Below are 15,546 nucleotides of genomic sequence, written 5' to 3' on the forward strand. Positions count from 1 at the left end.
AATGGTGAAGGCATGAAAGGACTACCTTTCCCACAGCAAACAAGCTGCAGTGAATAAAAACCCATTTAATAAAATGGTATTTGACTCAACAGTCCTTCAGAAAGCTTACAAAATATCTTGCACGTATTTTTGCTTACAACTACCCACTAACTGCTGACATAACCCAAGGTAAGAATCCTGGAACTGGACCAGAGTTAACAAACACAAACAAAAGCAAAGACAAATAATTATTTCTATATTCAGCTTCAGATTTTTCTTTGTTTTTGAAGAAAATATTTTCCTTTGAACCCCCTGACATTTGTCCTCAATTTCTTGTCTCTGATAAAAGTATATGCAGGGAGTTTGCAAGCAACCATCTGCTGGGAACAATAGCTTTTTATACCTCATGCTCAGAAGTGGGAAACTAAGAACACTCATTTACCCTGCCTCCCAGTTTTGGGCTGACAAAATTATATTTTTTATTTTATTTTTATTAAATTTGTTGACCAAATTTATTTGCTGTTGTTTTTAAAAAAGGAACTTAAACTAGCAAGAAAAATTAGCAGACAGTCCAGTGTACTTCAGCCGCCAACGTGCTGAAGACTTTCTAGAAAATGGATCACAATACAGCACTCTCTAAGGAGAGAAGGTCTGATTCGGTCTTCAAAAATGAACTGCTACTGAATTCAGTCAAATTTATGTTTGCTTCCAAAACCCATGACAACAGTGGACAAATTCCAACACAAAAGAAAGCGAACAGCAAAACATTGAAACTTTTCAATCTAGCACTAAAGCTAAAACACTTTTCCTAGCAGCAAGCATAAACTTGTAGCAGCCTCGGTTATCCAACAGCTCACCACACCAGAGGACAATCTCTACCTCATATGCTTGCCATTAATCTCCAATACAGTGGGATGTACTGTCCTTTCTTTGATTAAAAGAGAGAGAGAGAGAGAGAGAGAGAGAGAGAGAGAGAGACTATACAGGAAGGATTTCCCCTCTGGTATTTAATGTATTTTCTGGAAAATGAATTGAAAGAAATTTAATGTAACTAAATCTGCTGAAGTCTGCTCATACATGAGCAAAGTACTCTGAGATGCCAACACCTTTAAAGTGAAACACAGATTTGTTGAGGGTTAAATAAAAGAACATTGTGTACTTCACATTCTAATTTCTGAATAATTATGTATTCTCCTCCCAAGATCATTAGCAACCTTAAATTTACTGAAGGACTGAAGTAGAATGGGATGACTTATAGGTCCATACAGATAAATACCTTCAGCTGACGACCTTTAGAGAAAAACACACTGTATAGCTCCATGCACAGAATATGCTGCTTTACCTAATCTTTACACCACTCTGCCTTCACAGAATGCAGGATAATCTAGAATGCTATTTAAGTAAGATAATGTTAGAGTTCTGTCTGAATTTATTTTCAGAGTTAATGAAATTTCAGATCCTACCAGCTCAGTGTCTTTTTCAAATATAGCTACATTCACCCATTTTATTATTTTCACTGCTCAGGTTAAAAACATTAACTTTTTCCCTGTCTTTTCTGATGTTATTCTCCACTCTTCCTGTCACAGTACGGAGTGATTTACAACTGTGGGTCAAGCTGCACTGGTTTAAGGAATTCCTAAAGCCAGTATTTATCTTCACCCTTTAGTTACTGCCTTTCAGCAGCATCTCTTCCAAAGCAATTTAAATTAAAACATTTGACTTTGCGGTGAAACAGATTAGGAACACAAATTTAATTATTCCATTTCAACTCTGCAACCTGCTTTTCAGTGGGAGTAAGTAGCAGATAAAGAAAGCAACTTCTAACATTCCAATGTTATCTTTCACATCAACATCTAACTGCAAAGCATTTTCTGGCTTTGTGATTATACATAAGGAGCAACATGTAGGAAAAATCCAATTCCACAAGTCTTCACTTATGAAAAAAATCATTACCAAGAAGAGTTATTCAATTAACCTGAACAAGATTACAGACACGGGTGAAAACCCAATATGCAATGTGTGTGGCACAGGTACCGCATTACCTGCAGTATTTTAGTAATTCACTGACTTATTAGGAGCATTTTAGTAGTTCAATATAAGGCATAACACAACACTAAAAAGGTATCCAGGAGTGAAGAAACAACATACTATAAACCGCTATTTTGTAAATCCGTTACAATATTAAGCTCCATTTATATACGTAAATGAGCAAGTCATCAGCAGATACTGGTTATCATTAAAAGTAATACTATGGTAGCAGCATGAATTCAATGAAAGAACTGTGGTGATATTGCACAAATATACCAAGTTAGCTTATAATACTTCTAAGCTACGTTTGCTGTATTTGTCCTCAGCTCTCACACAAACATCCCACCTGCTGAAGGAATTGCACATGTGTACTTGAGTTGTAAAAGGACCTTATTTCAGAAAAGGACTTTTTTGCATACATGATTGTTTAAAAAATAAATAAATTTACCTTGTTCTCACGCAAAACAACAACAACAACAAAAAACCTGTATGGGATACTGAGATACGGATATGGAGCTGCTGGAGACTGTAATATAGAAGTAGGTTAGTCAGGGAACTGTGAAGTGGAACTTCTCAGCGTTACATTACAATGTATATTTTATTTCCCACTTCATTTAAGGATACAAACATTGAATCATTCCATTAAAGCTATTCTTGGTTTGCAACAAATATAGTAAAACACTGAAACAATAGGATGCTATTACTGCAAATCATGACATAAACAGTAACGTCACTATGTTTGTTATTCCCATGGATTTTCCTGAAAAACAAAATGGTAAAGACATGAAGTACACAACGTTAAGAGTTAAAACTCTTACAAAATAAAAAAAAACAAAACTGCCTGGCCTTAGGTCAGAAGAAAAACAAAACAAAACGCCTCATAATTCATAATCCTTGAAGTTTTGGAAACATGCTATATTTAAATGGTTTTTACCTGCCTTTCTAATCAGTTCCAGGAACAGTTTTGGACCTTTAAGAACTGTTCTATAGCTACAGCCCTTTAAGATGGCAAAAAAAAAAAAAAAAAAAAAAAAAAATTAGTCAGGTTTTCTGTTTAGACATATGATGGAACATCTTATGCCATGGGAAAAGTGTTGTTCTTTAAGCAACCTATTTATATAGTCATAGTTGTATGTTGCCTGTCATTTATGTCATAGCACTGATGGGAATACTATGGCAACAGCAATGCAAAGAGAGGAGCAGGAGGTACTCGCTATCAACCAAGCACATTTCTGAAAGACCTTTAAAAAAAATCAAAGTACTTCTAAAATTCTCGAATCTTAGAAAAGGAAGGCAAAAGGAATTGCAAATGGAGACAACAGAGCCACATAAAATGGGACATTAGGAGAAATTGTCAAAAGAGAGCATGTGAATGGTAACAGATGGTAGAAAAAGACATGAACTCAGAAAGACAGGCAAGATAAAAATACAAAAAGGAAAAAAAGAAAGGAACTGATCAGAAAGACAGTGACGGTATGTGTGGGGAAACAGGCTCTCCTGATGACTGAAATACAGAGGCCAAACAGAGTAGTCCAACTCTGAAGCACTTTCTATAAGCTCCAACACTTACACTTCTAAGGTGAAAAAATAAATAAAATTAAAAGAGGAAATAATTAAAAACAAAACTGCTTAACAGGACGTAACCTTGAGCTTTCCAAGCTACCTTCCTAGCTTTCAAAAGAATTCACTGCTGTCTCTGTACTACTGCTGAATTCTGAACTAGAAAGGCAAATGGCCCAGATGGACAAGGTGAAAGGCAGGAGGGGGAAAAAACAATTGTGAGTCTACTCTTTTATCCGAGTATCCATGCTCATAAATACACCTGTTTGGTTGTTGTTGCTGTTGTTTTGACCAATACACTAAATATTAGTGTCAGAATCTAAATATTATTATAGCAAATATCAAATCATACCTTGAGAAGTAAAGAGAATATAAATATTACAACTATCTAATGGAGTAAGACTTGAAGGTAGAATCTAAAGCCACTCTTTACACAAAAGACTCTACCTGCTCTCACGCAGTCAGGATTCCCATAGCTTAACATAGGACTGGACTGATAGATCTTGCTGAGGAAAATCACAGATTGGTAGCAAATGCATTAAACAGTCTGTAAAGGCAGCACTGCACTATTTTTTGATATCCAGGGTCAGATTTGATGAATAAATATGATCTGATGATACCTTGTAGCAACTGCAACAAGTTTTAAGATAAATGCACCACAGATTGCTTTAGGAATATTACACTGAAGTCCAAAACTCCTACAGTATCTAAATATTGAAAAATTATTATATTCATATTAATTACACAGACAAATTAAGTGAGTATACCACTTCTTTTCAATATAACATTCCTTTCATTTGCTTCTAATCAACTTGGGACCCCTTAAATAGGCTCAATTAAATGGCTTTTAAAACAGCGTTTCTCAAAGCAAAAGATCCCTGTAACACCGACCCTCTTTTTCAGACAGTACTATGATTATAATGCTATTTAACTAAAGACTGAGCAATTTATAACTATTCCAGTTCACAAAACCTTTCTCTGAAGTGTCCACAGATAATAAAAAAGTTTCTGTATTTCAGAAAACACTGTATTTCAGAGTTTTGGAATCCTGTTTGATGTCGGTATGGAGTACAAGTTTATTCTGTACATCTCAGCTACTGGATTGCTAGGAATGTTATTTCCTGGTACTGCAGTTTTTTGTGTTTGCTTTTTGTTTGTTTTTTGTTTGTTTTGTTTTTTGTTTTTTGTTTCTTTTTTTCCATAAGTCACCAACATAACTGATTAAGTAGCATCTACTCTTCTCATCACACGTATCATGCTTTGTTTAAAGAACTCACTGATTTTTGTGGCAGTTAACAGCCTTTACTGGTATTTCTTATCATCTTTGATTGCAAGAAAAAAATGTAAAGCTTTAACCTGACAGGAATTCCCCTCCTCTTTATAATGCCAAGGAAACAAATGATAATGAACATCCTTAACTTTCTGTCACGTTCCAAACTGTTTCAAAGAGAAATTATTTTCCAGCCCTTACTATTTACCCACATAATACACTCCCCACACAATATATTTTGTGATCATATTCAAAGAGTAAGACCTACCTCACAGAGAAACAGACAATTTGTTATATTCTCAGGGCTTTCAAATTCATTCCCTTATATGATTTTACTCTAAGCCCACTAAGGGACTGATTTACTCTTTGATCTATCTTTTATTAGTGTGATGGTACTGACTTCAATGAGGTTACTTTAATTTGACTCTTATCCAGTGATGAACTGGAAATTTGTCTTACCAGGCAAAACACCACCCCACACCCACTGAAGGCAACAAAAGAATTAAATGAGCATAAACCACAACGTGCTTACTGTCCTATGGACAGATTTCACTGTTTTAAAGATAGAGTATTTGGAGTATTTGTCATTGTTTTTTTTCCACGTTCATTTTACTTTTTACCTCCCCCACCACCACAGGCAGTAAGAAACACTCTTTCCTCACAGAAATAAAGTTGATGAGAAAAGGGCAGATTCCTGCAGCTCCATGAGGAAACTGCCAAGGTGTGTAAAACAAGAAATTCTCAGATTGCTACTGAAACAGAATTCTACATTCCTGATACTAATCTGCAACTAAAAGCAAGAGTGCTTATTAAAACTTGTCTCAAGATGCTGGAAACAGCGGGCAGAACTACAAATGCACAACAGGCAATAATCACGCTGTATGGACAAACTGTACTCAATCACACTGGTATCTGACATAAACAGTAATTTCTTCTAATTGTCCCAAATGAATCCCTGTAAAGCTGTTTTACTAAAATGGTAAGCACAGACCACATTTGGGAGAATGCATCTACCAACTAGTCAGCCAATACTTTTAGAATATTCTTTAACGAATTCCAGAAACCTGTGAGAATAAGAAGTATAAAGTTCATTTATATACTGTCAGCAATAGGAAACAGCTGTTCCTGCTGTTAGCATCGGAAACAGTTTTGCTCTAGAGCTGAACAGAAAGCTAAGGGTGGAGGACAGAAACAGTGGAAAAGATCTCCCTGACGGTAAGTATGGATATCTTAATTTTAAACATATCAGTGTTCCTATCTAAGAAAACCAATAAATGTATAAAGGTCTGAGTGCCACAAATCCCAAGCCAACAAAACATCACTCTACAAATTTAAGTACATATATATATTCACTAAAACTCAATTACTTGGAAAAAAAAAAAAAAAAAAGAAGAAGAAGAAGAAGAAGAAGAAAAAAAGAAAAAAGAAAAAACCCAAGTTATTAATAGCATGATATACAATGTCACTGCCTTTTTTTATTTGCATTTTGACACATGAACACCTCTTTGCATTAAGTGAAATTTGCTTTAGAGTTGTTCCTTGAAAATCTGTTTAGGACTCAAATCTGAAAATTAGACATCTACTAAATCAAGCAAAAGTATCATCCATCAGCGAATGACAAGAGCACATGCTACCACAGTAAGAATACATGATCATGTGATTGCTGGATGTATTTCAACTTCAAGCACGTTTTATTTATTTAAAAGGGAAAGTAAATCTGATTTTAGTCATTTGTGTCAAATCCTTCGAAACAGTGATTGTCAAGATCACCTGTTTCATACATAATGTATTCTGCCTTATTGACTTACTGCCAGTTCATAACTTTCATTATTGAATAGTAGGAAAATACACTTCACAGTTTCTACCAAGCAATTCAAGCATTTCTGAATAAAGACAGGAATACTGCTTACAGCTGAATGCTATACTGTCTATTACCTACTCACAGTAAATACAATTCTGACGAGAATCCAGGCACACACAATGACATTTCTTCATTGTAGACTAGCAGAAGTCAGCCGCTTTCTTACCTCAACCCCTTTCAGTTCAAGACACTGAGGTGACCTGACTGCATTAACATAAACCTCTCAAAAGCTCCACTGGTAACAACATTGCTCCAAAGACTTTTAGAAATAGATACACATAAACATATGCCTCTTTTTCTTTTAATGAAGAGCTGTAGTTTAGAAAGAAAAACTACTTATGTTTTGAAATTCTTGCTAAATTCAAGATATACAAAATTTTGCACCAGCTGAATCATTTCTGAGAAGAAATAAAAATGTAAATGCTCTCCTGGGCAGCAGTATTCACGCATTGAATTTCAATTAAAATCAGAGCCTTACCTTTTTTCTACAAATTACTTTTTCAATCAGTTAAACTTTCATATTTCCATCAGTTACTCTCTCTTGATACATTCCCAAAAGCATAAGCTTCCTGTGAAGTCACTCTCAGATTTTTTAACATGTTCTTAGAGTATTCCCACAAGCCTAAAAGGAAAAGACTGCTGAACTTTCTCCATAATGCCTGCTCAGCAAGTAATCAGTGTGCTATCATGATGGAGGACCAGCACACTGCAGTAAGAAAGCACTCATAAAACATATTTTAATATTTGTTTATTCCAGCCTTCCATTAAACTGTCTAGAAGTGGACACTTCTGCTCCATTTGTGATGCTAACAGGCTCAGGAATGACCACATTCATCGACGAAGGACGATCTTCATACAGTTACACAGTCCTTACTTAAAATGATTCATTACTCAAAATTATAATTAACAACTAGCTAAGAATCAAAGACTTTCTGCTTATTTTCTTATTTCTCAGTAAAACGTAAGAAAATAGTTCGGGTAGTTTTAAATTCACTCGAAAAAACTCCACAAGACGCAAAATGGCTCCTCTGCAAGCCACTAACTTTAAGCAGAAGTTTACACAACACAGAAACAAAGCAAACCTTAATGGTGCCCTAGATCCTGCAGAATCACTTCAGTAAGAACAACACATTCTTCACTCACTGGCAGCATAGTTACCTGTTCTCATATGGGATTTTTTTGTCCTTTTTACAGATAGCTTACATGGAAATGAGATTCAAACTAGAAGGTACTGGTCAAGAGTTGAAAGCACAAAGCATAACGCAAAAGAGGTTTTCCATAGTTCAGCGTATAATTCTCACCAATTTACAGCCTCATCAGCATGTTTGTCCGAAACTGTCATGTGGGTACAGCACAAAAGAATAAGCATTTATAAATAATAAATGTAAACACAAGCCTAGAAACCGTAAGAATACCACGCACACAGGCACAAATTGCACAGCAGAAGAAACAGTCTCTGAAGTTACCGATGGGCACAAGTGCTGGGGAAGCAACAGCTTGTTCACTACTTCCACAGTACCAATAAAACACGGAGGACGGAACACAAAAGATTCTGAGAGAGCACGTGAGCATGGGTTTTTGCAAGGATAGAGCCAAACTCCCTTGGTGATAAGCTCTATTAACCTAAGTCAGAAGCACCGACCTTTTAAAGAAGAGCAAAACAAAAGCGTTAGGCAGACGTCTCCCTCTTGCCGTCGCGACAGGACAACAACTTCCCGCCGAGTTCAGCCTGAGTGCCGTCACGGAAACAGCCGCCGTGGCGCCGCTCCCTCAGCGCCCGCACCCACGGCCGCGTTCGAGAACGTTCGGTGGATGCCGCCAGCTTCCCGGTGCGCGCCGCACCTCGCGGCCGAGGCTTCCCGCACAGCCCCGTCACGGCCCGCTGAGAGGCGTGGGACAAGGTACGAGTAAAGTAGTGCTAATGTAGAACACTGAGGTGCTGCTTGCCTGCGGAAGAGCAAGCCTATTCGGTTGAACTGGCACAGGTTTGCGCATCCTTTTTTGCATGCAGTCAGCTGACGAAGGAAGCTGGGCTAGAGGGCTTTGAAAATTGCTACATGAATAAGCACTTATACTGTGGCCCTCTATGCATTCTGGCCCAAGTTACCCGAGTTCCATAGCGTCCATGGGATAAATTATTCTGTGCTCCCTTTCCCAAAGCTCCTTCAGTGTGATGGTTTTGGTGCAGACTTTCAAGAAATAATCTCCGTATTTAGAGTCTGTGAAGTGCTTTGGGGATCTTTCAAGATGAAAGGTGCTTTATATACAGAGCGGGTCAGCAATAGAGGCTGCAGCGCTGTGTGGAGTGAGAAAAACCTATGAGGAGAAAATGAACCGCCCTTCTCCCTCTACTAACTACAGAAAATAGAAGTATCCAAAAGAAAATGAAAAGCTGCTTGTAATAAGATTTCTTGTGATTTATTAAGTGTGAGAAAAATAGTGTCTGAGTTTGACCTGAGTTTGTTAGAGTTAACAGGATTAAGGTCAAGCCTCACGTATTCCTGTCTTATGTTATCAACAACACATGTTTGTCTCTCCTGCTCTTCCACCAATCACCTTAGATAATACCATTATTTCCATCTGACACAACTCTGTTTTTAGCTATCTGTTCTTCCTGGTCTAAGGAGGAATTCTCTCTTTGCAATACCGTTGTACCATACAGCAACCTTTACTTTAACACACTGGTACCTCAACTGTAATCAAAGCCAGAGGTACTCCAATTGCTAAAAATTGTGTTTTCTTAATGTTTGATGTAGCTTTAATCAGAAGAGGCATTGGAACATATGCAGGAATTGCGACAAAGTTTTGTTTAATGCTTTATGTATTAATGGCGTAGGACTGAGCTGTTGTTAATGACTCAGTATTACCATATGCATGACTAATAAAGATATGCCAACTTTTGACAGGTGAATTAGTATAAATTTTTGAGATTTTTTTCTTTTATTAGTAAAATGTATAATGCATTTTTGTTACATAAGGAAAAAATCTAAAATTATGTAGTTTCTATAGATACAATTAAAAATATTTTCCTGTTATTAAAGTAAAAATAAAAAAGCACACACCACTGCAATCCTCTCACTCTCCTGGGAAAATACTTCCTAGTGCATGGCTCCTCTCAACCTGACAGAGCCCCAAACTGCTCTAGAGATTGCAGACACACGGATTGCTTCTCAAAGCACTGAAATTCTGTGCCAGGAGCACTAGAGTAAAGTGGTTCTGGAAAGGGGACTGAAAACTAGATTATCCAGTGGAAGTGGTGGAGTGTAGCTCTTTAGACCTGGAAGAAGGCAGATGCCAAAAACAGTTGGACTACTTGTCCTAAAAATACTCAGTAAAAAGTCACAGGATGGAACATTATTGTAAAGATACTATAAAATGTATTACAGTAATTTGATGTGCCGGGCCTGATTCTCTATTTTAAATTTTCTTCTACCTGTATAGTAATTGTGCTATAAAAAGTGGCAGAGAATTTTCTTTTTATTCAAATTTCCTAAATCGATTCAAGTCCACTGAAATCAGTGGCACCTTCTGCAGGATTTACAAAATGTGCCAGAACTGTAGCTTTGGAAATGGAATGGATTATCTTAAGTGTAACGTGAGAGAGCTACACATCTCAGCAACAGAACCTTATTAAATATTGACATATTGCTATGCGTCTGCATTGAATACTTCATTTTACTCTCTATTACAAATGTTAGGCCAGATCTAAACAAGTTATACTCTCAACTATAGCCTGCCATGTAAACCAGATGCTTAACAAAGTCTCAGAAAAAAAATAAAATAAGTTTTGCCAAGTTCCGTAAGTTTTTGAAGACGCTTTGGCTCCTTCCTATGAAATTGTACTGAAGTAATGGAAATTGTGCTAGTTGCATTTGTCACTCCCTTCTCACTGAAAATTATCAACAATTACGATGAACTAAAGGAGTTTTGAGAATGTATACAAAGTTTTTCTGTCTAGAAATACACATGCTCATTGACTCAGTGAGGCCAGCCTACTGCCAATGATCACAGAATCACAGAACATTTAAACACAAGTGATATGACATAGCAGCTTGTAATCTGTAACAGAAAGGGGTATTATTTGTCATGCCTTCTACATTCTTCTGACTTAGTGCAATAAGATGGATGGTTTCAAAAGGTCTTTTAATGGGACAAAAAGAACACCAGGATATTAATGAGAGCAGTGTACATTGGTATTTCAGAGTCCTATAGGTCACTGATGTTCATGAACAGGCTGTTAGAAGTCATACTGAAGCACGTTTTCTGACAGAGTACTATGGACCCATGACGTGTTTTTACCATTGCTGGTGCACTGCACAGAATTTTTTTTTTTTTTTCAATGGAATATTGGTTCTTGAAAGAAGGAACTAATTGGGAAAAACCTTAAAGGATTGATGTGAAGAATGATTAAAATTTAAAATAGATGTATATTTTTCTGCTGTTTTGTTTCCAAGTCCTGCCTATGCTCTACAAACCCATGTGAAAAAGGTGATTCTGTATATAAATGAAGTGACTTCACCCTCAGATAAAGCTGATGTGCAAAGGAAGAAAACCCAAAACCCCAAAAAGCACCTACTGTTCAATTAGCTGAAGCAATCACAACACAGAGAATCTTCAAATAACATGGGACTGTAAATGCTGGTATCATTTCTAAGTTTCATTCTGCTTCTCATTATGATAACACTCACAGTTTCACAAAAAATGACCAAAGACTTTTCAGTTATTTCTGGAGATTAGATGTTTTTATTAGTGTTGTAATATAAATGTCATGAAAACACAGCAGATAGATTATTCCTTTTCATCAGCTAATTACGCCTCTAAATCTAAGACCTACCAAGAAAATTGATGTTTTTCTTTATACTGAGAAGCTATTGTGAATGACTTAAGTAAGATCAACGCAAATGACATAAGGCCATAATTATATGTTGCTTCATGAGGGATAAGAACAACAGTGCCAAGATTTACTGCTCCATCAATTTCTGGTGATAGAATTAGAAATATTGATTTGTGATTAAGTGAATAGAGAAAATAATATTTAAAATATTTAACCCTGACAATGTTTATATAACTGTCAGTCAGATCTCCTAATGACTTCCAGTAAAATTACAGGTGCTCAGAATTTTCAAAATTCAAACCCAGAGTGTTTAGTAAAGAAAATTTGCTGTTTTGTTACAAAAATCTATCAGGGTTACAACACTGTTTCAGCTGTGATATGTATTAAATGCCCTTGAGCAAATTTCCCAGAGAAGAGTTCAGCTGCAGGGATTGGAAGTATTATGGTATTATTGCATTTAAAAGTAGCCACAATTTCTGTAACAACATAATTATTAGAACTAAAATATCAGATGGCTTAACAAGACTACTGGAACACTTTGCTGGAATTTAATGACTTTAGTCCCATTTATACTGCAAAGTATTACAATGTATTTTGAACATTCTCAAATCTGAGACTTCTAACAAGAGTGATGTATTGTCTTACATCTCCATGGGATCTGCGGCCCTATTTGTCCAACACAACTCTGCTGTATTTTACGTGACTCTGCATATGACACCTATTTTCTCATAGCTAGAGACGATGGTTTCCTAGAGGCAGCATAATGTCTCACAGTGATGTGTTTCTATGCATCAGTAGAAGTATGCATATCATCTATTTGTTGACTACTGCCAACACCAGCATTAGTGATGAGATTTATTTATTTATTTGGTTGTATGCCACATATCACTATTTTTTTTTTTCTTTTCCTGACAGTTTGAGGAGATATATTATCCCTCAGTGCACAGTCTGGATGAATGCTGCATTGTTTCAAATGGAAAATCATTCTCTGTAATCCAAGGAATACTGCCAAGTCTGATTTTTTCAAATCAGTTCAAGAGGTTTATGTTCAGGCTTGGCTGGAATATGGAGGCATACGATTTTTGATCAAATCACAAAAATACAAATACTTGTATTTTTTCTTCTGTCAGCATGCAATACTTTCTTGTTACAGAAGAAATGAGAACTCTTTGTGAAACATAGCATGCCAAGCATGCTTTACCTAAGATTTGCTGGTGTTTTCTACTTCTACTCTGATTAAAACAAAAATCACCTTGAAATCTATTTATTTATTTATTTTGTCCTAGAAAAATATATTCAGTCATCTGAACTGTTTAAATTCATGTGATTTCAAGAAGATTTCAGGAGAAAAATGAAACAAGTAATTATGCTGGTCACACAGTTTCCTTTCTTATACTATTAGACATCAGTGCATGGGCTGTCTGTTATTTGTTAGTTTTACCACAGAGACATTAAGGGAATGCAGTTAAAAAAATATGATGAATTTCCAAGCTGATGACCAAAATAGTGCTGTCTGGAATGCAGATTATGCTCAGATGTATGCTTTTAACGTGCTCTCTGGAAAATAGTAAGAGCTTTGCAATCTCCTTGACTACTAATAATGTAGAATTCCATCAGAGATAGATAAAAAAATCATTAGAAAATCAGCCATTTCATTAATCTTGTATTTGACTTGAAAAGAAAGATATGAATAAATATATTGAAATAAAATTGTAGTTAAGTTTTTAACCATTCAGTTGAGCAATGCAGCTATATATATTTTTTTTTCTGATAGCTTGTCACCAAAATGTTTCTTTCATAAAATTCTATATAAAGAAAAATATACTGTTCATTGTTTAATTTTAAAATGTCCAAAAGCTGACCATTTCAAGTCAGTACTTAACTTTACTAATACTAATAAGAGTCATCAATGCACAAATGAGAATGATAAAATTGCTTAGGAGTTGATCATGTTTTATTCCAGTACAGGACTCGGGTTGCAAGAATTAAGGAGTACTGGTCATTTCTAGGCTTCAGTTGCTTAAAAATATATAGATTTTTAAAGGTGATGCGAGATATTGCATTGTGTACTCTGTTTAATTTTCTTTTTTTGTTTTGTTTTGTTTTGTTTTATAGACCACTATCTAGGAATCAGATAGAGTATATATGAACAACTGTTATAACAGAATGGCCCGTTTGGAAGAGACCTCAAGGATCATGAATCTCCAACCCCCCCGGTGCAGGGAGGGCCACCAAATTCCGTGTTTAACACTAGACCAGGCTGCCCAGGTCCCCGTTCAATCTGGCCTTAAACACCTCCAGGGCATCCACAACCTCTCTGGGCAGCCTGTTTCAGCACCTCACCACTCTCATAGTAAAGAACTTCCCGCCCAGCATCCAACCTAAATCTTCCCTCCCTCAACTTGCTGTTACCTACCCTTTCAAAGAGTTGACTCCCCTCCTGTTTATAGGCTCCCTTTAGGTACTGAAAGGCTGCAATGAGGTCACCCCACAACCTTCTCTTCTCTGAACAAGTCCAGCTCCCTCAGCCTGTCTTCATAGGGAAGGTGCTCCCTGATCATCTTTGCGGCCCTCCTTTGGACCCTCTCCAACAGCTCTCTTTCTTGTATTGGGGGCTCCAGACCTGGAAGCAGTACTCCAGATGGGGCCTCACAAGGGCAGAGTAGAGAGGGACAGTCACCTCCCTGTCCCTGCTGGCCACCCCTCTTCTGATGGAGGCCAGGATACCATTTCCTTTCTGAGCTGCAAGAGTACACGGCTGGTTCATGTTAAGTTTTTCATCCATCAGGACCCCCAGGTTCTTCTCTGCAGGTCTACTCTCAAGGACTACTCCTTCCAGTCTATATAAATGCCTTGGATTCCTCTGGCCCAAGTGCAAAACCTTGCACTTTGTTGTGTTGAACCTCATTAGGTTCACCTGGGCCCACCTTTCAAGTCTGTTGATGTCCCTCTGAATGGCATCCTTTCCTTCCACTGTGTCAACCACACCACTCAGCTTGGTATCATCAGGAGACTTGCTGAGGTTGCACTCAATTCTGTCATTGATGTAATTGATAAAGACATTAAAGAGCACCGGTCCCAAGACAGACCCCTGGGGGACACCACTCGTTATCAGCCTCCACCTGGACACTGAACTATATTAGTCACCACCCTCACTGTCTGCGGCCTTTCAACTAAATCCTTATCCATCGGGTGGTCTACCTATCAAATCCACATCCCTCCAACTTGGAGATAAGGATGTGGTGGGGACCACGTCAAAGGCCTTGCTCAAGTCCAGGTAAATGACATCGGTTGCCTTCCCTTTGTCCACCACATCTGCTCTTTAGAAATAATAAATAATACTGACCCTTTTCAAGTTTCTAAGCATAATTCAGTAATCCAAGCAGGTTCCTAAAACAAATGTTACTACTACATTGTGTTTTCCACAGGAGAACCAAGAGCTTTTGCTTTGAGAATAAACAGATCAGTATCATTTGTTGTGGACAACTTCAACCTTTTGTGGTACTGGGGAGGAAAAAAGTCATATGTAGGTGGATTTCTCAGTGATGTCAGCACTGATAAGACACTGCAGGGTGAGAGAAGAATATTTTCACCGCAAATATGAATGACATACAGAAAGGAACTAAATATTCATTCTCTGCAAGAAAAGAGCAAAGTAAATGTGCGTTGTACTATCTTTAGATTCTCATCATACGTTACTTTGCATATGATAATTTAAATACAACATCCTCTCTTAGAAATGCAAGATGCATCTTTATTTATTTATTTTCACGCAGAGCTTTTGCAAATTGTCTTTATATAAGTCTATATTATTATGTTTTAGCAAGCAGGCCACCTAGTGCCTAACAATAACAAGTACTCTATAATGATCTTAAAAGTTCTACAAGAATTAACAGTTCATTTGTTCCACTGGATTTCAAAAAAATTTTACCCTGTTACAAATCTGCAAAAATAGGATAATTTAGATTTTTTTCTGTAGAGTGGGATTTTGACAATTTCCTGTAAAGTTTTTGA

At 36.9% G+C, this 15,546-nt stretch overlaps 1 protein-coding gene across 3 annotated transcripts in view; it reads right to left on the bottom strand.

Moving 5' to 3' along the window:
• PCDH11X (protocadherin 11 X-linked) overlaps positions 1-15,546 on the bottom strand; it is a 454,279-nt gene that overhangs the window by 405,073 nt on the left and 33,660 nt on the right. The gene's annotated exons all lie outside the window — the stretch shown is intronic.

Source organism: Gallus gallus, chromosome 4 (genome assembly GCF_016699485.2).
Source record: "Gallus gallus isolate bGalGal1 chromosome 4, bGalGal1.mat.broiler.GRCg7b, whole genome shotgun sequence".
NCBI lineage: Eukaryota > Metazoa > Chordata > Aves > Galliformes > Phasianidae > Gallus > Gallus gallus.